General features: G+C 38.2%; 1 long non-coding RNA gene across 1 annotated transcript; it reads right to left on the bottom strand.

The window, feature by feature from the left end:
* Positions 1-11,229: 11,229 nt before the first annotated feature.
* LOC137245689 (uncharacterized) lies at positions 11,230-24,911 on the bottom strand. The gene is made up of 3 exons (XR_010951387.1): positions 24,601-24,911; positions 17,389-17,534; positions 11,230-11,355 (listed from the first exon to the last, which is right to left on the bottom strand). It is a non-coding gene; the product is annotated as an uncharacterized lncRNA (long non-coding RNA).
* Between the last annotated feature and the right edge of the window lie 657 nt (positions 24,912-25,568).

Here is a 25,568-nt window from a genome sequence, read left to right as displayed (position 1 = left end):
CAGGGGCCATTTATAATGCGATTTGCTTAAAATTTGCCTTTGTTGGATTGTAAGGTGCCCTGAACTAAGTTTTTATCTCAATGATAAGCTACTCAAAAAACGATCGCAAGCCTACACATGTTCTAAACAGACATTCCACACATCTTTCATTATTTCGATCCCTGTCCCATCTAGAAAGCTTTTTTTACCTTAAATATTGTAATTTGATGATTTTGATTGAGCTTTAGGCCAGATTATTGAATAAAACTTCTTTTTTAGTAGTATTCAAAATATATTTATTTTTCGATATTTCGACTTCAATCTGAAGTCATCATCAAGAATACATATGGATGATATGATCAGTCGATCATACATATCCATATGTATTCTTGATGATGACTTCAGATTGAAGTCGAAATATCGAAAAATAAATATATTTTGAATACTACTAAAAAAGAAGTTTTATTCAATAATCTAGCCTAAAGCTCAATCAAAATCATCAAATTATATTAAACAAGGCTATTAAATTTACCAATTAAATATTGTAACGTAATAGAACCTTAAGCTTTAATCAATGTTTCATGTCTATAGGTTGTCGGGAAGTTCCTTAAGTTTCAAGGCAATATGTTCATGTTCGGACGAATTTTTTAATTGTCAAAATACCTGTGCCACCTAGCGAAATATGTTTTATTATTGTCATCGGGTTTTCAAGTATGCTCCAAGTATCGAGACTCTAGCTCCCAGAGAAGTTACTCAAAAAGGGATTGCAAGAATACACGTTTTTTTATACTCAGTTGAGCAGAGCTCACAGAGAATATTAACTTTGTTCGCATAACGGCAATCCGTAACGGCATAAACTAATCGAGATAGATATAGACTTCTATATATCAAAATGATCTGGGCGAAAAAAGAAATTCATTTAGCCATGTCCGTCCGTCCGCCCGTCCGTAAGCACGATAACTTGAGTAAATTTTGAGGTATCTTGATGAAATTTGGTATGTAGGTTCCTGGGCGCTCATCTCAGATCGCTATTTAAAATGAACGAAATCGGACTACCACGCCCACTTTTTCGATATCGAAAATTTCGAAAAACCGAAAAAGTGCGATAATTCATTACCAAAGATGGATAAAGCGATGAAACTTGGTAAGTACGTTGATCTTATGACACAAAATAGAAAATTAGTAAAATTTTGGACAACGGGCTTGGCACCGCCCACTTTTAAAAGAAGGTAATTTAAAAGTTTTGCTAGCTGTAATTTCGCAGTCGTTGAAGATATCATGATGAAATTTGGCAGGCACGTTACTCCTATTACTATATGTGTGCTAAATAAAAATTAGCAAAATCAGATGACGAACACGCCCACTTTTAAAAAAAAATTTTTTTTAAGTCAAATTTTAACAAAAAATTTAATATCTTTACAGTATATAAGTAAATTATGTCAACATTCAACTCCAGTAATGATATGGTGCAACAAAATACAAAAATAAAAGAAAATTTCAAAATGGGCGTGGCGCCGCCCTTTTTCATTTAATTCGTCTAGAATACTTTTAAGGCCATAAGTCGATCAAAAATTTACCAATCCTTGTGAAATTTGGTAGGAGTATAGACTCTATGACGATAACTGTTTTCTGTGAAAATGGGCAAAATAGGTTAGAGCCACGCCCAGTTTTTATATACAGTCGACCGTCTGTCCTTCCGCTCGGCCGTTAACACGATATCTTGAGAAAAAATCGATATATCTTTACTAAACTTAGTCCACATATTTATCTGAACTTACCTTATCTTGATATAAAAAAAAACCGAAATCCGATTATGACCACCTACTTTTTGGATATCGAAAATTACGAAAAATAAAAAAATGCCATAATTCTGTACCAAATATGAAAAAAGAGATGAAACATGGTAACTGGATTGGTTTATTGACGCAAAATATAACTTTAGAAAAAACTTTGTAAACATATTAAGTAGAAGAAAATGAAAAAGTTCTGCAGGACGAAATCAAAAGCCCTAGGAATCTTGGCAGGAATACTGTTCGTGGTATGACATATATAACTAAATTAGCGGTACCTGACAGATGATGTTCTGGGTCACTCTGATCCACATTTTGGTCGATATCTCGAAAACGTCTTCCCATATACAACTAAGGGCCATTCCCTTTTAAAACCCTAATTAATACCTTTAATTTTATACCCATATCGCACAAACGCATTCTAGAGTCACCCCTGGTCCACCCTTATTGCGATATCTCGAAAAGGCGTCCACCTATAGAACTAAGGCCCACTACGTTTTAAATAATAATTAACACCTTTCATTTGATACCCATATCGTACAAACACATTCTAGAGTCACCCCTGGTCCACCTTTATGACGATATCCCGAAATGGCGTCCACCTATAAAACTATGGCGCACTCCCTTTTAAAATACTCTTTAATATAGTCCATTTGAAACCCATGTCATAAAAACACATTCCAGGGTTACCCTAGGTTCATTTTGCTAAATGGTGATTTTCCCTTATTTTGTCTCCAAAGCTCTCAGCTGAGTATGTAATGTTCGGTTACACCCGAACTTAGCCTTCCTTCCTTACTTGTTTTTATTTAAAGAAGCTACATACGTCACTTATATTTTAAGCGTCGATTTCTGATATTATATATTTTTGAGCCACGTTAATACTTTTGAGATTGGGCGTAGCACTGCCTAATTGTGAAGTGAGCTTTTTTGAATTTTTTCAATTCTTTTATAGAAAATTGGTAAGCCAACTTTATATTTATATTAGTACATGTAGCGAAGTCACAAGAAGTCAGTGATGGGTAAAGCTTGAAATTTACTTGAGAAAACGGTCCTTAATTATTTGAATTTGTTAAAGTCTAAAATTATTTTTTAAAGTTTTAAAACATTTCGATTTTAATGTTTGAGTTTTTAAATAAAATATTACTTTTCAATCTAAAACCACCTTTTTATTTAAGGTAGGGTACCTTAACCACATTACCCGCCAATTTTTTCAATGGGTATACAACATTACCCGCACTAAAAGCCCCGTCACATAAGCAATTTTTCATATAGATGCGTTTAAAACAATCTTATGAATTAAGAGTAGTTTGTACTTATTTTTATGGAAAAGGGCGACACTAGCGCCATCTGTCATGGAAAAGTTGCCATCTTCCAACTTTTGTTTCAAGCAAAGCTTCGCCCAAAATGACACATTTGGTACAGTGTAAATGTGATATAACTAAGACAAATTAATCACGCTTCAACTGTTTTCGGTAGCCGTTTGGAAATTTCTTTTGAATTTATTTTGTCTTTTGAATGAACAAACCGACAGTGCACCTTTGGAGCCCATTGAATTTTGTGCCCGCTTTTTCAATGCGAGTTTAAACTACATTTAAAGCTGACTTGAGTTTAACCTTGCCACGTTGTTCAATAACATAAAATTTTGCCACTCATCTTAGCTTAAACGGCCAAAGTGGTATTGTTAAACTCAAGTCAACTTTAGTTTAAACTCGCACAGAGAAACCGGGCCTAGTCTCACAAAAAGTGAGTATTTTAAAAGTTGCGCTTCGTTAAACTAAAGTAAAGTGAAAAATAAATTAAATTATTTAATTCTGTAAATTTTGTAAATTTTTACAGTTTTTTTCATGAAAAAAGCACTTACGAGGTCTTACCGTTTCTGACATTATTGACGTTTTTCCATAACGAAAAAATTTCAAAATTCTCAATAGCGTACATATAAAAATAAACATATATGTGACCCCGTCTATGAAAAGGTGGCTTATGACTCAAAAAGTAAATTGCGAGAAACAGCTGTTTTTTTTTTGAGTCATAAGCCACCTTTTCATAGACCGGGTCTCATATGTTTATACCATGGTGGAATCATTGTGTCCCGGAAAAAGGGTTGTTTTTTGCATTTTTCAGGAGTAAAATATGCAACTTTTAGTACTTTTTTTCACATAATCCAGAAGGTGAATATCGATGGACCTTTACTGTATTTAATTATAGAGATTCATAATTTGGGTATCATTGGTGTTGGCTTCCATAAGTAAGGCCGTGCTAAACTATTACGTTCATATAGATGTTAAATTTGTTTTATATAAATTGAAATAGGTCTTTGTTAAAACAAACTATTTGTCTTCATATCGTATCCAACAAGGATTTTCGCCTGTTCAGCGCTACCGAAGACTGTCGAGGAAAGTTTTTATCATTTCTACAACAAGAACACCAAAACTGTCGTATTATACCTTATTTATGTAAAGACTTCGCTAAAACAATGGATTTCTAAATATAGTCACAAAAATTTTAACTCGCTGTTGTTGTTTTGTTCTAAAAATAAGACCACTAAGATAAGTGAAATGTTACAGTAATGGATTGTAATTTAGAATCTATGAATCTGGCTCGATCGGAACAGCATCTTCTGGTTCTAGGCCGACTGCCGCGAGGCTATTATATCCGCTGTCATATTTTAGTAAATAATAACTTGGTAACATTAGTAATACATCATGAATTCGAATGTCAAGAGCGTTTAGCGGATCTCCTGATCAAGTTGTACGATATATTAGAAGAGCATATGGAAATAACTATGGATTTTTATTGATGGAAACACATTTAAAAGTATTACAATCACTTCCAAGTGTGACTGTAAAACTTTTCATCAAACCCGAAACCCATTTACCCAAAGTTACTACAGTGGATAACACCTCTCCCTTTTATGCCCGATTTTTCGTTGAAAGCTTCAACTGCAGTTGAAGTTGAGGTCAGTTTACTTTAGACGCATTATTGGATTTTATTGCTTATCACCGTTTATGTTTTTTATTTTTATTCGATGCCAAAAGTAATATAAGCTCGCACTGGATCCTGTGTATCCCCTTTTGCACTGGCGTTAGGTGGCACTGATATGCTGCAAAAAGCTGTTTCTGTAATGGCTTTCGTAGCAAGGTATTTATTTTTCAACTCCTATTTTTTCAAAGGGGGTCCATACATCCATACCATTTCAGATAGCGTACATCTTCTGTCTTTTTTTATTTACTTCACCTGGTTTATGCTTTTTCTCAAACAAAAACAAAATTAAGTTTTTTTTAATTCCTTTCGTTTGGAGATTGATTTTTAAATATTAGGTTAGGTCAGGTTGAACTGGCCGGTCCATGAGGACCTCACATAGACTGATTGAGTCCGTAGTGTTACCAGAAGTTTATTTTAATGACCAAACTGAAAACCCTATCAAAAACCAGGACCTATGTTATAAAATAACTCCGTCCTCTTGGCAAATACTAGAAGCTTCCTAGGATTTAAGGCACTTGCTGCTTCTAGATCTGACAGCTGTATCACTCCTAATAGCTGGAGTCTTAGCCTGGCAAGTGCAGGGCACGAGCACAGAACATGCTCGATCGTTTCCTCCTCCAACCCGCACTTCCTGCTTCTGCTATCACTGACCACGCCTAATTTAAAGGCATGTGACGCCAGAAGGCAGTGTCCAGTCAGAATACCTGTCATGAGTGTACAGTCCTCTCTTTTTAATGATAGAAGCAACTGTGTTAGTCTAAGGTTGTAAGACCTACACATAATCTTCGACACTTTAGAGCCCCGCGCTTGAACCCACGCCTTTCCCGCTTGGTCGATCATGTGCACCTCTCACCATCGCTTAATCTCGCCCAATATAATTGGGACGTCTACGGAGCAAGCTTCAAGGGATGCGCCCTTTTTAGCTAGTTCGTCCGCTTTTTCATTCCCATCTATTCCCATATGCCCTGGGACCCAATATAGATGTATGCCTCTCCCTGTCCCGATTCTGCTTACACTCTAACACACATTTAGATGCTGTGCTATGCGAGATTATTGCCTTAATTGCTGCCTGACTGTCAATATAAAAGTTAACACGGTTGCAGCTTAAGCTATTCTCTTCCAGGGTTTCTACTGCTTTGGTTACAACTTTGGAACTATCTGTGTACACATGTATCGCCTCGTCCACCATTTGCGCACCCTTGCGCCAACCGTCCACCTATATTGTGGCCTTAAGATCTCCCTCGAAGCGCAGATAGGGAATCAGGTAGTCTGTTCGTCTTGTGATTGATGATGCTATACTACTATGGCCATATGGTCGGCGCTCAAGATGCCCCAAATCACCGAGCCTGCTTGCGGTCGTTAATGCTTTGTTCTTTGCTACCAGGTCTACAGGTGGAATGTGCAGAATGGCATACAGTGCAGCCGTCGGGGTTGTTTTCAGGGCTCCCGTAATGCTAAGCATCGATAGTCTGCATACCCCCCCCCCCCCCCAAATTTTTTGAAGTATGTTGTTTTTTGTGGGGCTTTCCTCCAAACAAGAACTCCATAGTATAGAATAGGGCTTACAATCGCTGTAAAAACCCAATGAGAAAGAAAGGGCGATAGGCCCCACGTACACCCCAGCATTCTTTTACATGCATAGAGTGCCGTTGAGGCCTTCTTGACCCTCTCCTCCACGTTGAGCTTCCATGACAGCTTACTCTCTTGGATGATTCCTAGATATTTTGTGCAAGGTTTCTCCTGTAAGGTCACCCTCCTAACTTAGGCCTGGTCCAGTTTGGGACCTTGTACCTCTTTGTAAACAAGACCATATCCGTCTTCTCCGCATTGACTTTCAACCCGACATCAGATGCCCAGGTATGAATATCCCGAAGCGCCCGATCCATCAAAGAACTAATCGTTGGAAGGCACTTTCCACTTATGGCAATTGCAACGTCACCTGCGTAAGCCGTAAGTTTTACGGGTCCCTCATCGAATTGCCTGGGCAGTTGGTTGATGACCAGCGTCTATAGCAGAGGTGATAGCACCCCTCCCTGCGGCGTGCCCCTGTCCCTGGCTTCGTGGCCTCGTACAATCCCCATTGTGATGTAATCTTTCTGCAATTTAACATGCAGCCGATCCATCTGATTAAGGCAAGATGTACTTTAATGTAATTAGGACCATCCATAATCGCCCATTTTGCAACATTATTGAAAGCCCCGGATGTCCAAGAAGACTACTAGAGCATACTCCTTACATTCCAGGGATTTCTCTATGCTTATTACCACCCTATGCAATGCGGTGTCTACCGACTTGCCTTTGGTGTACGCATGCTGTGTTGTGGAGAGCAGCTTTTCATCCACGTTGAATTTATGTACACATCTATCAGCCTCTCAAAGGTTTTGGGCAGAAATGATGTTAAGCTAATGGGTCTATAATTTTGGGATACACGTGACCGATTTCCCCGCCTTTGGTAGAAAAGCTACACGAGCAGTTCTCCAAGAGTGATTCAGTCTTATGCACCCATCGAATATTATTTTAAGCCATTCCACGACCGCCCTACTTGAGACTTGTAGCATGGCCGGGAATATACCACCTGGGCTCGGCGATTTAAGCTTAGAAAACGTCTTCACTACCCACTCGATCTTGGTATCAGTCACCAAGCCCGGCACTACTAGCTCCGTGATCGAAGTGTGAGTGATGTCTGCTGGCTCTTCTAAACCGTCTCCCGATGGGAAATGTATATCGAGAAGCACCTCAATGGATTCCTCACTATTACGTGACCATTCCCCGTTCTCTTTTTTTATTAGTCCCTGGAATATGTTTCCCTTTGCTAGGACTTTTTTCAACCGTGCTGTGTCGCTGGAGCACTCCATGTCCGTACAGAAACTTGTCCATGAGTTGCTCTTCGCCCTGGTAATTTCACGCTTGTAGATCCTCAGTAGATCCCTGTACTCGTCCCAACGCGCTTCGCTTTCCGCGGTCTTTGCGAGCTTAAACATTTCTTTTACCTGTCTTCTTAGAAGACTCAGCTCATTGCTCCACCATGGCGGCTTTGCTTTTCCTCTGAATCTTCTTAGAGGGCAAGCTTTGTTATACGCAGTCATAAACGTCCTTGTTAGGAATTCATTCGACTCCTCCAGTTCCTCTACATTAGCAACCTCTTTGGGTTGTCCCAGTTTTGTTTCCACTTCGTTGACCTAGGGTTTCTAAAGGTTCCTCCCTTCTCTACCCTCTTTAGGGGGATGCTGAAGCTGATATACGCATGGTCGGAGAAGGATGGTCTATCAAGAACCATCCAATCATACCTTGATATATCACGCTCGGAGCTCAATGTAATATCCAGAACATTACTGGATGTTGGACCAATGTATGTAGGGACATTTCCCCTGTTGGCTATCTGCAAATTGGTTTGCAGGATGTAACAAAATAGAGATTCGCCTCTCTCGTTCGTATCTGCTCCTCCCCACGCATTGTGGTGCGCATTTGCATCTGCGCCTATGACCAACCGCCCTTTGAGTCCTTCCTCCTGTACTAGCCTTTTGCACTCCATCGGTGGAACCTCCGCAGCATGGGCCATGTAGCAGGATGCCAGGATAAATGCCTGCTTATTCTTTTGCTCAACGGTCACCGCTACGAGATCCTCAGTGGTGTAATTAGGCAGCATATATGAATGCAGCTGTTTCCTTACCATTACTACAGCTCGCACCCGTCCTTCCGTTTGCGCGTAGTAAACGCCAAACCCGCGCGCTAAGTCCAGAAACCTTTCCTCCCGATGAGAGCCACGGCTCCTGGATCAGCGCAACGTCAAACGAACCCTCCTCAAGGGTTAGGAGGAGTTCGCTCGACGCCAATTTACTGTGTTGGAGGTTTAGCAGTAGGACTCGCAGCACCATTGGGCTGTTTGTCCCCCTCCAGCACCTTCGTCTTGACGTCGTAGTCCTCCCCTTGCCCTTTTGGTTTAGAGTATTCGAGGCCCCCTTCAGCCTCTCGTGGCTGTTGTGCCGGGTGTTCCTCTGTGCGAGTCAGAGCACCATTTAGCGGTTGGTCCTCTTCTAGCACGTTCGTGGTGACGTCGGGGACCTCCACCTGTCTTGTTTCCCTTAGGCTTTTGAGGTCCTTTTCGACTTCGCCCATCTCTAGCGTGTTAGGGTTTTTATCCTCGGAACTACTTTTCCTGAGTCGCATGTACCAAAGGACATTTTGCCAAGCTGCGTGTACAAAATATCCTCCGCCTGCGTGTTTATTTGGAAGATGTAGAACTGAAAATCCTCGGTAGGCCGAGATACAGAAAGTACCTTCCAATCCTGTGTCGGTATGTTCGGATTCTGATTCTGCAGAAGTCGCAGTGTATCCTCCGACTTCATCACGCATGGTATCCATACCTTAACTTTTGGTACCGTGGGGATTTGCGTTTTATCCACCACCTCAAACCGCGCGTTCGTTCCTTGCCTTTGGAGGTTTGGAACCACTTCCTCCAGCCACCGCAAGCTCGCGATATTGTCGCACGCTATCGTCTTCACACCATTATACCATCCCCCCGAATCAAAGGTTGGAAGGGGCTTACTTGGTTGTTCCCGCATCATCTTAAGCATTAAGCTAATAAGCTCCCTTTCCACAGATCTCCACCTTTCAGTAGTCATTTGTCTGAAAGGACTGCTACGATCAACCAGCGCCACAGTCAGTGACTGCTTTGCTACATCACTCATCTTCTCGGGAAAAGAAGGAGTCTTAGTGTTATCTCCCTTTGGCACCTCCGAGAAAGCCGTAGTCTTAGCGTTATCTCCCTTTGGCTTATCTCCTACTTCCGTAGTTGGAACTTCCCTCTGACTCGCAGCTTTCGAGGTAGTTGCTACCTCGCTATTGGAGCCCATCTGTCTTACAGCTTTGGGCCTACTTGTCTTTTCTATGCGACTGCCCTGCCTCGCAGCTCTAGGACTACCTCTTGAAAGCAGGCTTGTCGCCTTCCGCTGAACGTTGCCGCTTCATTCTGCCATTCGATGCTTCTTCCTCCTCGTACCGGTTGCAGATCCGAGGGTTTCTCGCAGCAAACCTTTTGAACTGCCTTCGACCTACTTCTACCGCTTCATTTGCCCATTCCAAGAGTTCGATCTCCACTTCTGTTGGGTCGACCACTGCTACCAAGCGTTGTGCAATTCTTAGTGCTGCACGGTACTGCGAGAGAGCTCTTTTACTTCCTCTGCTCCGTACCCTTCTCCACTCTTCTACTCCGTTTTCATTTATGTGCTTCTCCAACACGGAGTTCACTGAATCAGCACTACTCTCGCTCCCCGAGTCCGACGCATCGCTTAGTTCGTATTTGTCGTCCTTGGATTGCGACTCAGTTCTCCTCTTTACATTTTTTTTTAATATTAAATTGCGTAAAAACATCAAAAATGACGATCAATGACTGGAAACCATTTTCACTCAAACAAAAGCTTTACAACTGTCAAACTATTTTTAAAAATTATAATAAATTATGAATCTAACGAGTACTATTTGTCGATAATTCACATATGTCTGTTATTAATCCGATAATTTCAGAGCTATTGTGATTTAAAAAATGAGTTTAGATTACGGATCGTAATAAGTGCCCAAACAGAGAACAATTATACCTTTTCGGTTTTTTCTACATAAGCAAAGCTTAATGTGAATTTAAAAAATATTCAGAGACCTAGTAGACCTGGGCTTGCATGGGGTGTTACGATTCGTGATCGAAATCCAGTTTTATAATAAGGATAGCTCTAAAACTGTGAAACGGTCTAATGACATACGTGAAATACTTACCACCGTAAGTATTTACAAGATCCATAACTTACTGTGGTTATTCCAAATTCTCTGCGAAAAATATTGAAATTAAAATAAGTTATATAAATTCATACGAAATTGAGTATGTATCAAATGACCATTTTTCCTCCGAAGCCCAGGTTAAGGTTATTTTCATAAATATTACAAATTTACGAATGAAAACATTTTTTTTGGATTCCTTTTAGAGATTTTTTGAAAAAAAATGGTTACTGTTACAAGCGTGCTTCGTCACAGCAGAATATTTTTTTAACAACTGTTTATCTTCAAGCCCTTGTACTTATGTCAATTACTAAAAAATATTATTCTACCCTATTATAATTGCCGAAATACTTACTTACTTACTTAATTGGCGCTTAACCGTCTAAACGGTTATGGCCGAAATAAGAGGCTTTCAAAACAAGGACTGACTCCTTCCTTTGACATTTTCAAAACTATGATTTTTTCCAATCAATCTTTTAGTTAGAAAATATAAGATGTAATTTTAAGAAAAGAAAGAAAACAGAAGAATGGAACTAAAACTATCGAACGACTATCATATCCATAATCAGAATAAAGCGGAATAAATTCACTGATTCTAAATACCGAACAATACGCGATAATCACAATTAAACTTCTGACACATTTACTGTTGGCTTTTTCTTAATTCCTCACTTTATAGTTTTTTTTTTCGTAAACCGTTGTCCTACCTGTGGACTATCCAACGCCAGACCGAATAATGGATTGTTGGGCACATATCCCGTTTCGGGTTCCACTGGTCCGCCATTTGAGACATCGCACGATATGTACATAGCTCCACCCTCTTGATCTTCCAGGGAATCTGTAATGCATACAAAAAATATGTAAGAATGTACGTATGTATGTATATAAGTTAATTGTTGTAATTTTGGGGATGCTGTTGTAAATTTAAATCAACCACTTTCCGGTTTCAGGTGGAGAATATTTACGTTGCCAGTGAAAGTGTAAAATAGCCTATCAAACATTTGCAAGACCATATAAAAAAAAATTTATTGTCTTATTTTCATTTGATTTTTTGCGGATTCTGAATATTTATGAAACGAGGCGATTCCAGTGGGCAATTGCTAAAGGTTAATAAACGCTTTTTAAGTTTCAACAACTAAACGAAGGCATCTAATGTGTACTGATAATAATATTTTCTCTCAAAGGATTGCATCTTCTAGAATATATATCTGAAATTTTTCCCATTATTGATAAAGTTTTTCAAAGGATATTCATTTATAATTTAAATATTATAAAATGAAAATACTTAAGTACTTAATAAAATCCTGGGATCGAAAAAAAATATTTTTACTTATTATTAAAGAATTCATGAGCTTAACACCGGCTTATAATAATTGTTTATTCAATTATTAAGATTTTCTAAGAGAAACTGAATAGAAAGAAAGAAACATTTACTGGCATATTGCGATGGTACCATTTCGAAAACCGCCAATGTAATCATCATCAGGCAATTTCGTAATGTTATCAAAGGTTTCACCGAGATTCGAACCCCGAAGGCAACTGCAGTTTCACTGTGTGATTCGCGGTTCGAATGTCGGGGAAACCTTTGATAACATTACGAAATTGCCTGATTATGATTACGTTGGCTGTTTTCGAAATGGTACCATCGCAATATGCCCATAAATGTTTCTTTCCTTCTTTTCAGTTTCTCTTAGAAAAACATAATAATTGAATATTCAATTATTATAAGCCGGTGTTAAGCTCAAAAAGTCTTAATAATAAGTATAAATTGAACAAACCATTAAACAAAGAAAAAAATATATATATTTTTTTTTTTAATTACAATTCAATCAAGAAGTCGTTTTTAAACTTGTTTCAGGTTTTTACTTTTAATTTATCTATGTATGTATATCTTGCTAAAATTTTTAAATTTTATTTGCCGGAAAAAATGTCAGGTTTTATATTACGAAAAAGTATTGTTTCACGTTACAGAAAGTGTCTGGCTGGACAAAGCCACTATGGAAAGTGTCTGGCAACGTGACTAGTGGCTTCTAATATCATAACGAAGATAATATACGAAAATTAGCTTTAATACAATGATGAAGATTAGGCCAGTTGTTTTGCAAGTTTGTTGCACGATATCTGCTAAGCCATTATGACTCAAGCTTCATCACCATTCCTACATATTTCAGCTGGAAGTTTGCGCTGACGAAATGTCAGCTTTTGTAAAATTACGAAGGTCTGGCAGTCACGGGCTCTTACGCTATAGATAAATTAAAAGTACAAACCTGAAAAATGTTTAAAAAACTCAGAGAACGATTTCTTCATTTAATTAAAACTAGCAATATACTAAAAGCGTCATTCTTGTGTTACTAAAAAAACTTAGTTTAAGAATCGAATAAAAGTTATTCCAAAGTGTTAAATGCTTCATAAGTACATTTTTTGTGTACGTAAAGCAAATCATAAGCCACTGTGTTGTGGTGACTCCACCCAAAATTTCCCCTCGCGAATTGCTTTACCAATCATGCGAGTAGTGCGCAGGCGCGAAAATGAGACGGCACAATACATACATAATATGCATGACATATGTTAATAAAAGCACTGCAGTTTAACATCTAACTAATCAGAAGAAAGACTGGTTTACGATTCTAATTTTATTCATACGGAACTGGGCCTATTACAAATCCAGTTTTAAGGGATGCTGGAGTGATAGGTTAGGGTTAGGTTATGTGGTAGCTGCCCTGGTAGGGGAAGGTCACTTAGACAACATGAAGGTCACATAGACAACAGGAAGGTCCACTGTGATACCACATAAAATAATATAACGATGACGTAGCTATAGTTACTTAGAGAATAGTTTCGAATGAGACCGATCTCAACCTTGTGTAAATCCTTCGGAGATCCAAGTGAGTCGCAACCGAAGAACTTTCGGCTGGTTCTGGCAAAAGCTGGGCAATCAAGCATAAAGTGAATCTATGATTCCACTTCATCATCCTCCATACAGCTACAGCAGGATGGAGTTTCCAATATATTGAGACGTACGGATACCCATTGGACAGTGCCCTGTCAAAGCCCCAATGGCCATTGGAAGATGGGCCTTAGTGAACCCTGTTATTTCGGCAGACCTCCTACCATCCACTTCCAACGAGAAATATCCTGTTACCCTGTAAGAAGTGGTGTCAGCCTAACGCTTGCTGAGCTGACTAGATACCCATCTATGTAGGAGCAAACCACAGGTGGGCAGCGGAGTCCCGAAATCCCTATATCCATATTTATCCTGTTCAGTTTTACCGATGTGGGCTAAGAGACATACTTCGATGCAATCGCAAGCGTGGTCAGGCACTTCCAGACCACCCTCGACCGCATTGTAGTTGAACTCAAGGCTTTTAATACTTAGTTATTTTACAGGCATTTATAGTTTTCAAAATGGAAATAACGTCAGTCGAGAAAAGGAAATAACCACATGTACATTGTTGTATAATTAAAAATTGTATGTATATGTTTACTTTCGGCGAACACAGAAGTTGTTAATAGAACTAACGAATGAAAACGGAAAACAGACATTTTTCATTCAACTTCTGTATTTGTTTCACAAAAAACAACAGAAAATGTTTGCCTACGGCGCTTGTTTTTAATAAATTTAGTTATTTTGCAGGAATTTTTTAATTTTCAAAAGGCATACTGCCAAGCCGACAGTAGCCCCCTTTCTCGTAGGTACAGATCAATCAACCGCGTAAACGTTTTAAAAAGAAACGACGAGAGACTGATTGGTCCGAAATCCTTAGTAGATACATTAGAGCTTCGGTCGGTCTTCGAAATGAAGATAACATTGACCGTGTTCCAAGAATTGGGAATATAACTAACTCTAAGGCAGTTAGTGTAAATTATGGCCAACCAGCGGCAGGAAATCCCTAAAGAACTTTGAAGTTGGGCAGGAATGATGTCATCCGGGCCCAGAGACTTATACTGGAGTGTGCTGAGGTAGAATAAAATTATTAGTGCTTTTTTTCACAACGGTCACTACAATTTAAATTATTATTTTTTAATTGCGAAGTGAGGTTCTCGACTTACATAGACGGGTGGTTTCAATCTTGGAAAATGTAAGCGTTTCGCGTGGATAGCAAAACAAAGTTTATTGTCTCATAACATAAAGTACATAATTTAAAACTACAACTCAAGGTTTGTTCCGCAAAGAGTGTATAAACTTTATACTGTCACACAGTGCTATTGGTTTGAAGAAAATAACTTAAAATTTGAGCAATATAATTGTATCGACATTTTTGTGAATACTTCTATAACGATGAATAAAACTGTTTAGGTATCATCAAGTTATCATCGATATTCCAAAAATACTGCTAAAGGTAAGGAGACAATTAGTAACGCCAGGAAGAGACCAAAGACGAGCATAGGAACTACGTTATAAAAGATAGAACTGATAAGCCAGTTTGAATCCTCTTCCATACCATACAATTTAACGTTTTCCACACTGAGTTTATTAAAAACATTTTATCATATCTAAAGAAAAATTTTCCGTCTTGATGTCGCCCTCAAAGAAAGTAAAAACACTTATTTTCAATGTTTGATTTATTACCTATTTTAGTCGGTTTCTTCCAAGTCTATTTGGTAAATATACATAATTTTTACTTTTAATCTATATGCCGAAGGTCTCCTACTACTACAAAATATGCTAGATGTTATGCGACATTTATTTGCTGGCACCATGACAAAAGAATAAAAATAACGAAAAATTCTTCTATTCATGATATGCCTGAAGATTCCGATTATTTAGTGAAAAAATGACGCTTAGCCCAAAATGGGCTCCTACATTTACACTTGGTCCCATACAATTAGGCCTTCAAGTAGTAAAAGGGATTGAATCAAAAGAACATAGCAAGTCATAATATAATAGAAGAAATTTTTTTTCAACAATCACTGCCTATTAAGAGGTACTTCTCAATTGTTCCATTTTATTTCAACTTGAAATTAAAAGATCTGTTAATTTTTAAAATGTGATAATGTTAGACACTAGTAAAGCAAGAAGCAAAACTGACTATTCCATTGCTTCCAGTGCTAAGCTTTGTTAATTTGTATACCACATCAGTTATTGAAAACACTATTTCCTCAAAACTTCGATTTTGAGGAAAATGGACCTTTCAAGGTTTTCGGGCCGATCTTAGGCAAAGCCTCATCTTTTTTACCAAATAATCGAAATATTGCTGTATGTATATCAAGAATACGTGAATTTTTTTGTTAACGCTCTACAGTTTGTTAATAATATTTAAACAAAAAACATATACAAATAGTAAAGAATGTGCAATACTTTACAATAATTTCTCAGTTCATTGATTGCTGGGTTGAATGGGCCTTAATATGTACGTGAGCTAAGCAGCATCCATATACAAACTAAGAGTAGACGTTTAGATACGAAGACAAACTCACGTCCTATTTGTATTTGTTGCTAATAGTATGTATTAATGTACCTAAATGCTGGTACTTTAGGGTGGCAGCTTTTAAACAATTTAAAAAAAACATAAATATTAGAACTCATAGATAGTTTGCAAACTTTTAGTTCCAAAGGAGCAAAAGACAGTGAAACAGGTGTGAGATTAATTGGTTTTATGTGGCATGTAAACAATGAAATGGAATCAGTTTATATGCCTTTTGGATTGCTGAACACGAATCCGTAGTCAGAATTTAAAAGTTAGCTTTTGTTTTATTTCTAAGCTCAAAAAACTAACGTTCTTTGTGGCAAACACTCTGTTCCGACCAGGGACTCGTGTTTAGCAACCCATAATGCATAAGAGTTGACCTGCCTAGTCCGTTGAACAGAACAAATTTTATTTCTGTGGGGCTGTGTTATTGGAAAACGAAGCATCTACCTTCTCTGCACGGCGAAAGAGAAATATTTTGCGATCCCATGATGCCAAAAGCTTTCTTACAAGGAAACTGAACAGCCATACAAACATTTCGCAGATAGGAACACAAGTTGTGTTTTTCAAATGAATACAGAAGCTCCGGCTCAGAAAATATTCCTGCCGACACCAGAATTTGCTACAGTGAAAGCGCGAGATCAGATGGGACAAAGGGATGAAAGGCAACTTTATTTCCCTTAATAAAGGAATGATTTGCTAACTTTGCTACGAGATGGCCAAAATTGTTTATGCGGATAAGCATCAATTAACAGTGGCTGCGTAAAACTCCTAAGAGACTAAGAGGACAGGACTTTCGAAGAAGCCCGCTCCTTTCAAATTTGTAGAAAACAAAACCTTTGATAACGCCAGCTATGTGCATCTGTACAGCAGTTGCGTACAAATATGAACCACCTTACCATTTATTTGTATCATATCAGATTTATAACTGCCGACACACATACATACATACGCACATGCTACTAGTCATACATAGTCAGTAATGGCGGATTTCACGTTATTCACTTTGATTGTGGAGCAATACAATGGCCGCTGGAATTTTTCAAACCATAGGCATAGTAACGAATGTCTTGACAAGAAATAGTTAAAGAAGCATATACTGAGGAATATATATATATATACATAGATTTAATATACAAAGTACATCTATTGAGGCACCGGCCTGACATCCCTGTGCGAAATGATGATATTTTAAACGCAGAACAAGTTATTCATATATTCTACTATAAATATATTTGGGTTTTTTGGTTAATTTAAATTGGGAAACTTAGCGATCGATTTTACTTCATACCTCGGTGATCTAATTCAAAACCCGACGACAGTACAATATTAACGGAAAACGTTAAAGTTTTGCAGGTACCGCAGAAAAAGGGTAATTGCTTTTATCACATGATATCATATCATTATAACTAAAGGCATACATACCTATGCGTTTTTTCGGAAAACAAAGTCGTAACACTTACCCAGAATTATATTCAAGAGTTTGAAACTTTTATATAGCAATCCCATGACATGTTTCCTCTTCTAGGTGATGTGATTTGTTTGATGGTTTTATTTCTAGTTTTTCTACGTTTCATTTTATGTCGATTTGTGCCGCCAGCAATTGCATCTATGTACATATGTATGTAGATTGAATATTTATTAGGTTATTATCACTTAAGTGGTTTTGTACAAATAATCATGCATATTTAAGATATTTATAGGTAAATATATTTTTTTCTTTAGTATAATAGCATTTTCTTAGATTAAACTTGGTTGAAGGTAAAATTACCACTAAATAATTTGACATTAATTCGACTTTTCGCCGAAATCATTAAATCGCGTCTAAATATTTTCTCGAAATCGCGCCAATTTTAAGGTTGGGGGGGGGGGGGGGGGGGGGGGTATTACGGTGAATAAGTATTCAATGGCTTTCAGTTCAATCCATATATCAAAATCATCAGTATCGAAAAAAAGTTTGATTGAGCCATTTTCATCTGTCCGTCCGTCCGCCCGTCTGCCCGTTAACATGACAACTTGAGTAAATTAATTTGTGTTGAAAATGAGCGAAATTGGATGATAACCACGCCCTCTTTTAATATATATAACATTTTGGAAAACACAAAACACTTGATTATTTAGTAAATTTAAAAAAAATTTAAATGGGCGTGGCACCGCCCATTTGCTATAAAACCAATTTTACAAATATTATTAATCGTAAATCGAAAATCGATAAACCTATCGTAACAAAATTCGGCAGAGAGGTTGCCCTTACTATAAGGAATGCTTTGAAGAAAAATTTACGAAATCGGTTAAGGACCACGCCCACTTTTATATAAAATATTTTTAAAAGGGTCGTAGATGAACAAAATAAGCTCTATCTTTGCAAAAAAGAGCTTTATATCAATGGTATTTCATTTCCCAAGTGGATTTATAACAATAAATATGAAAAACTTTTAGGAAAATTTTAAATGGGCATGGCACCGCCCCTTTTATGACTAAGCAATTTTCTATGTTTCGGGAGCCATAACTCAAAGAAAAATTTACATATCGTTACAAAATTGGGTACATATATTTTCATTATAGCAGGAAATATTTCTAGTAAAAATGGATAAGATTGGTTAAGGACCACGCCCACTTTTACATAAATGACTCTAAGAAGGGTCGTAGTCAAAAATAATAAGTTAAATCTTTGCGAAAGATAGTTTTGTACCAATCGTATTTTGTGCCATTATAACAAGAAATGGGAAAAAATTCAAATCTTGAAAATGGGCGTGGTACTGGCCCTTTCTTACAATGCATTTCCCAACGTAACTCGACGAAAAATTTGGTGTTTAACAGGAATTTTTTTTCAGGAAAAATGGACTGAATCGGCTATCTCGCCTTCTTTTATATACAAGATTTTGTGAAAGTGCGTAGATGCAGGTAATAAGCTATTTCTAGTAAATGTTCGAAAATTTCGTTAATAACCCTGCCCTTATTTTGTAATAACGCTGTTTAGTACAATGGCACTTGTGTGTTTATGTTTATTGTTCTGTTGAATCTTTATTTTAAAATAAACAGTAGGGAGATCCCCATATCTGAAGGAAAACTGCATTATTACCCACTCAAGGTCATTGGTGTTAGCCTCTTCATCCTTTTTGCTTCTTTTAAACGAAAATTGGTTCAGAATGTATGTAACACTATTAAGCACACTAAACAAACAGCAACAGCATTTCAAGTGTACAGCTGGGTATGTAAAGTTCGGTTTCACCCGAACTTAGACTTCCTTACTTGTTATTGATATTGTGCAATCTCATTTTATTCTTCAATTTTAAGGAAAGGTTAAGTTGAACTGCCCGGTCAATAAAGACCTCACATAAACTTAATATGTCCATAGTGTTACCAGAATTTTTTTGATGACCAAACGGAAGAACCCCAATCAGGTGCCAGGAATGTTAGCAAATACTAGCAGTTTTTTAGAACCATCTTAATTGCTGCCTCGAGATCTGGCAATCTGCTCCCTAATTGCAGGAGCCTTGACCTGGCGAGCGCAGGATAGGAACACAAAACGTGCTCAACCGTTTCTACCTGTAGCTCAGACTTCCTGCGCTTACTGTTATTGACGAAACCTATCTTATAAGCATGTGACGCCCGAAGGCAGTGTCCAGTAAGTACGTCCATTGTGAGTCTTAAGTCATCTGTCTTCAGAGATATGTACCACCTTGTGGGTCTAATATCGTCGGCTTTGCACATGATTTAAGAAATTTTGCAGCCCCGCGCTTTTGTGCACGCCTTTCCTGCTTGATAGATCATAAACAACTCCTGTCTCGTTTTGACTTCTCCCAAACGGATTGGGAGGTCTATCGTCAACTCAGCGAGTGTTGCACCCTCCTTTGTAAACTCATCGGCCTTTTCGTTACCTTCTATCCCTTTATGACCGGGAACCCAGTAAGTTTTTCCAATGCTTTTTTGCATTCTATAACACTTCTGGATGAAGTACTGCGAGAGATTATTGCCTTAATTGCAGCCTGACTATCAATATATATATTGACGGGACTGCAGCTTAAGCACGCTTGCTCCAGAATTTCAGCTGCTTTCTTCACTGCTATAATTTCCGCCTGAAAAACGCTGCCGCCTGTAGAATCTACTTATTTCTGGGTCGACACTGTAAACAGCGACCCTACCCATTCTATTAATTTGGAACCATCGGTATACACGTTTATAGTATGTTCTGCCATTTCTGCACCCGGCACCAACCCTCCGACTCAATTGTGGCCCCAATGTTTCTTTCGAAGCACAGGCACGGGACCATATATTCCGTTTGCCCCATATTAGATGGCGCTGTATTTCTGTGGCCATAGGCCTGCACTCAAGCTGCCCCGAGGCCTTAAGCCTTGTTGCAGTTGCTAGCACGATGTTTTTCGCCGCAGGTCTTCAGGCAAGATTTGTAGTGCAATGCTGCTGTCGGGGCAGTTTTTAAGGCTCCCGTTATGCTAATCATTCATACTCTGCATACCCTCTTGCTGAAAGGGTCCTTTGTCAATTTGGTTTTGAAATTTGTGAAGTAAACAAACTCGGAATACAAATCGACAAGCATTGGTTTGCTCCAGATCAACGCAAAATATTCTGAAAGAAGCATTTACGGTCGCTCAATCTCTCGCTTTGTTCATTTGCAGTGTCCGGTTTTACGTCAACATTAATCATAATGAAAAAAATAATATCAGATGACTGAATAGGGTCGCTGAAAAGCGACCGATGTGTGGATATAGTGTTCTGGCTCACAATACGAGTCAAAAGTCAAATCGAAATACTTTAGAAAAAAGTTTGTTTTAAATAGCGACGCCCCTTGGCAAAGGTTTGGTACACTTTGGTTTCATATAATTTGCATGATAAAGTGTGCATTTCAAAACTCACACAGAATCTAGGCCCGTGGTGTATTTCAGTCCTGAATAAAATTTTCATCAAAAATGTATCTGCCTTGCAGATACTGCTCGAGATATGTAGGCATAAATATACGGTTAAATACAGAATTTTATTATTTATGTACGTATGACTAATATTTCAATCCCCATTTTAATCGAAACCCCGGCTGGATTGCACTTCGATTTTTTCTCAGTTGGAAAGTCCTAGCTTCCAACTTTAGGAGACAGACGATCTTCATTTCAGTTATTGGAAAGACCTAGTTTCCCATAAAGTGATTTGGTGATTTCACCCCATCATCCTCCATACAGCTGCAGCAGGATGGAGTTTCCAGTATATTGAGCCGTGCCGGATGGATACCCATGGGACAGTGCCCTGTCAAAACCCCCATGACCATTGATAGATGCGCCTTAGTGAACCCTGTTATTTCGGCAGACCTCCTGCCATCCACTTCCCACCAGAAATATCCTGCTACCCTGTAAGAAGTGGTGTCGGCCCAACGTTTGCTGAGCTGACTAGAGGCGCACCTATGGAGGAGCAATCCACAGGCGGCCAGCGGAATCCCGAAATCACTACAGCCATCTTCATCCGGTTCAGTTGTACCAATGCGGGCTAAGAGATCCGCTTGATCCCGGGATATCACCATGGCCCGGGACACAGATATTCTTAATTGTAAAATAATTCGATGCAAGCGAGGACCACCCTCGCACTGCAGTTGAGCTCAAGGCCTTGATAGCCGCTTGGCCATCAGAGTAGATGTTAAATTCCCTAACCGTAGTAGCACTGGATAGCATTTCATCCACCGCATCCTTAATCGCAGCAACTTCCGCTGCGAATACACTGCAGTGATCAGCCAACTTAAAACTTAAACTTGCGGCTTACAGTTAGCTCTTGACAAAAGACCCCCCCCCCCCCAACCTTTCCATCCAACTTCGACCCATCCGTGAACAAGTTAGCCGGTCCCATGCCCCAGATAATTCCTCTTCCCCACTCCTCTCTCGGTGGAATGACTGGGGTGAAGGTTATATTGGGATCAGTTGTCGGCATACAATAGTCCGTTCTGGGATAAAGTAGAAACTGGTAAAAAGGATAGAGTGTCCGAAGTCAGAAAGCCCATAGCCCATATCACGGAGCCTGACCGGGTCGCGGCCACCTTTCCCGAAATATCTACTGGATATATGTTCAGCATGACGTTCAGTGCCAAAGTAGGTGTTGTTCTGAGAGCGCTACTGACACCGATCACCACCGTCCGTTGCACTGACACTAACATTTTGAAGGTGCTCGCCGTGTCCACTGCTTTCCACCAGACCAGCACCCCATACAACAGAATCGGTTTGACCACCATCTCATAAAGCTAGTTTACTACTCCTGGCGAGAGTCCCCATCTCTTTCCGATAGCCCCTCTGCAGCAGTACAAGGAAACCGCAGCCTTCCTGACCCTACCTTCCACATTGGGTCTCCAGGACAGTTTCTTGTCCAAAACAACCGCCAAATATCAGAATGTACCAACGGTACCCCTCCATTCGAGGGAATTCTGAAATTTGGCATCTTATATCTCCTTGTAAAAAGAACCAATTCCGTTTTCCCGCGTTGACCGCCAATCCACATAATTCAGCCCACCTAGCAGTATCCAGGTAGCCCTGCAGAACATCGCGCAGGGTGCCCAGAAATTTGCCTCTGACTCGCTACATCTGCATAGGCAACCACCCGACAACCATTGGCTTCCAGCTCCACAAGAAGCTCGTTGACTCCACAACCCATAGCAGAGGAGATAGGATATCCCCTGTGGCGTGCCCCTGTACACATTCCTCTCAGTTATGGCCCCTTCTCACTCGGCTGCGACAATTCTTCTGCATAGAAGTTTGCTAATAAATTCAACCAGAGCCCCCCGGACTCCTAAACCCACCAGAGCTCTTTCGATTGCCCCGGTAAAACATTGTTAAAAGCCTAATACTTACTAATTGGCGCTTAACCGTTTAAACGGCCTATTGCTTAAGTAGATTATCACAATTTTTATATCAGACGGAAGTTCATTAAAACACTTTAAAAATTTATAAAAAAAGTTGGTCTAGTTAGTTGGTGTCGTTTATATATCTAAGATTATCACATAAAAGTTACCCTTTCTTAATATTATAGACAAGTTTCATAGCATAAAAGAACATTTGCTGTTTTATACTCAACTAATTCATTGCATCTATCAACTGTCGTATAGGACTGTCCATTGGTTTTTACGTTAACATAATTATATAATCAATTATTTATGTTGGAAGGATTGCTGTCCTAAAAAAAATAGTTCTTCCAAAATTCATAAGTTTTTAAAAGTGCTTGGAGGACTATTTTATGCAGTTTTGATCTCAATTAGCTGCAAAAAACGTACTGAGTCAGATACAAACATAAAAAAAACGTTGGTTAAGGCACACCGTGTAAGGCAACTCACTCAGAATCGTAAATAATGGAAACCTCATATATAAAACAGTTTCCCATGTGAGTTAGCGAGCTTTGCGAGGCTTTTGCGAGGCTTTTGCTTGTTTTCTAAGTTGTTGTAGTATTTTTTGCTATAGATTGAGTCATTGGCAAGATGCAGCCTAGCAGCCATATTCCATCATCTAGATGCTGAATCGGTAAAGCATATGAATTCTTAGAATTCAAGGGCATATCATTTAAATGAGATTTTGAAACTAAAGCCGTCTGACTAAAATTTTGCCCTGTTATGTGTTCGCTAAAGGGCGATCGTGGAGCAAAAAATTTTTCAAAATTAGGTTTGTTTGCCAAATAATAAATTCCTAGATTGTGTAAGTTTCTGTTGGTTTTAGCAGATCGTGTTCCTATAACAAACATTGAAGAGCACAAAATATGGACTAGATAAGTATATTTAAAAAAAAGGCATATATTTACGTATAAAAATATATACGTTTAAGAAAAACAGGATATGATAAGGGAAAACCTTTCATTATGGAAAACGAAATTAAAACGCATAAAAATTTTCGTAATATGGTGGTAGAACCAATAGGATCCAGTGGAACGCCCCATACCTTATTAAATATTAACAAAATCGGAAGCCGTCAACGCTGTGACCTTATAAACGCTACATAAAACTATTTATTGTACTCCTTTATGCTCCACAGAAATATAATTTCATCTATCAGTTACAATATTTTGATATATTTTATACTAAAAATTATATGAAGAAGCTTGGCCTTCTCTCTTCGGAGGTCAATCGCGGAATTTATTTTTTGTTATGTTTTTTACTACGAAAAAAATTCAAAAAAACAAATATTCAAATTTATTTCCAGCCACTTTTAAAAATTTCCTTCCACATTGTATACTTGAAGGCCCATGGAAGATTTTAAATGGAAAGCAGAAGAGTGCACTTGAAGGAGAAGTATTTTGATTAGAACAGACTCGAAAACTCTTGCGGTATATTGTTTTTTATTTCGTTAAGGTTTAGGTATGAGTTTTGTGCAATATTCAGAATTAAAAACTTCAATAATGGAATCACTTAATCATTTTTATTAGCACACATTTGTGTATAACAATGTTATAATATTCCATTTTTTTTTTTACTAATTTCTTTATATCTTGGTTAAATCAAATTCTCTTAATTTTTCACTGAACTATTCACTTAGCTATTTTTTTTATCTATTGTGTTCATAGTGTTTAAATTGGGTTTAAGTACATATTTATTGGAATTTTTACAAAAAAAGGACGCTTGTTTATTTGCACAGATAGCTGATTTGTATTTGATGCGCAATTCAAGAGATTATATTTAAAATTTGTATTTATTTTTTTATTACCTTTTAAAAGTATTCACAGTAATCATAACCAACGTTTAACGCTTTCAGTTGGGTTGGGTATATGTTAATAAATAACTGAGATATTTTTACTATTCACCTAAATTAATTTTTTGTGCACAAATTATTACGAATACTTTCAGTTTTCATTAATTTAACTTTTTATAAATTTTTTTTTAATTTTTTATTTAGTTTTGCACCTGCGGTATTCGGAGAATTTTAGGTGTGAATAGTAAACGTTGCACGCTACCGTCAACTCACGACGCGCGGAGCTAATTCTTAATTTATTATCCTTTTTTTCGGTTCAGGCGACCTGTAACATTGAACGGAGAACTGCAACTAAAACATCAAAATCTGGCGTTGCTGTGTCGTCCAATGAAGAATATCATCTAAAAGCTAAATAAAACTGGCAAGGCGAGAGTTGCAAAACAAAAAAATGTTCATAAGCTAGTACTGAATGCAAACAAAAAAAATTAACTAAAAAAATTACAACCACTACCAGCTAGGAGGCGACAAATTATAAACATAACACAAGACAAAAGACAAATTGAGAAAACAGAAAATAACATTAATGTATGAGTTAAGTACATATTTACACGTATGTATGTATATATTCACACGCATCAAAAGTGACGCTTTAAAAAAATCCAATAGTTAAGGGAGTAGAACCACCCCTTCCATGCGCACCGCAGCCAATTGTCTGCAGTAAAGTGTTGATGATTTCTTGCTTCTGTTAAGTAGCCGTCAACGTCACTACCCCCGTTGCAACCAATACGACAGCTTGACAGTAGTGTGCTTATTTGTCACCCAATATCAGAGCTCATTATTACTTTCAGCATAACCTGCTCATGACTGGTTGTTACTTACATTCACATACATATGTGCATGTACTCATAAACACATACAAAGCCAAAAGCAAACCAACACACGCAAACGTACATAAATACATTGAATGAATAGCACTGATCGTG

The sequence above is a fragment of the Eurosta solidaginis genome, chromosome 1, assembly GCF_040869045.1.
Source record: "Eurosta solidaginis isolate ZX-2024a chromosome 1, ASM4086904v1, whole genome shotgun sequence".
Lineage (NCBI taxonomy): Eukaryota > Metazoa > Arthropoda > Insecta > Diptera > Tephritidae > Eurosta > Eurosta solidaginis.
The sequence above is the reverse complement of the archived record's forward strand: the minus strand, read 5'-3'. Positions and strand labels throughout refer to the sequence as shown.